Source organism: Cryptomeria japonica, chromosome 7 (assembly GCF_030272615.1).
Source record: "Cryptomeria japonica chromosome 7, Sugi_1.0, whole genome shotgun sequence".
Classification (NCBI taxonomy): Eukaryota; Viridiplantae; Streptophyta; class Pinopsida; order Cupressales; family Cupressaceae; genus Cryptomeria; species Cryptomeria japonica.
Window position 1 is genome coordinate 530,214,971 of NC_081411.1, and position 968 is coordinate 530,215,938.

The following is a 968-nucleotide window of genomic DNA, read 5'->3' on the forward strand; positions in this document are numbered from 1 at the left end:
ATCGGAGCAATTCATAGGAATATGTTGACATCAATGACAACAATATATCCTAGAAGCAAAAATGACCAACAACAAGGTGGTTATATTACAATTTTCTTCCCATCTTGTCATTTATCTACCAATAATTTCTTTAGAAGTAGTAGATATTCCACCTTCAAATATGTCTCTCTTTGATAAAAATAAATATTTTGATACCTTGAAAGTGAGTTGTTCTGTAGATCCTAAACTCATCAAGGTACCCTCTTTCCTTTGTGAGATTTCAAAGCCAATTAACTTTTGTACCAAATTTAATACTTCCCTTGTCTCTTCCAATATTTATGTTGTCTTGTTTTTCTTCTCATGAATGTCCAAAAGGGGTTTCTTGAAAACATCTTCATTCATCATTTTTCCTTATTCTACACCTGAAGTTGCTTCTAGTAAATATTTTTTTTTTGTCCCTTGATATCTAATTTCCCTATCAGTAGAAATTATTCAACATAAACCCATTTAGGCTTAGAATTTCATTGCTTTAATATCATTGTAATGTCCCAAGTAAGATAATATTTAAATAACAACAAATTCAAAAAATTATTTCATAAATGGTCAAAAAAATTGCAATGACTACATGGATAGTTTATTTTATCAAACTCTCAAAATTTATTGAAACTTTCTCAAAATATTAATTATCAATCTTCGATGTATTATTAAACTATTAGAACTGATTTCACTTAAAAAATATTCACTATAGGTTATAGGAACTTAATAAAAAAATTACACAGTCTTTGAAGAAATAGTAAGCCCATTTTGAGCTAAAAAATATTACAACATATTTATTATTTGATTTTTTAATATAATAACAAAAGTAGGTTTGAAACACTGATTTACATTGTACCAAACTTATAGGAAGGGATGAAAAACCAAAAAAATGAGAAATCACACATGGACTTGAAACAATCAACAATAATTTGAACTCAAGAAACAACACTTCT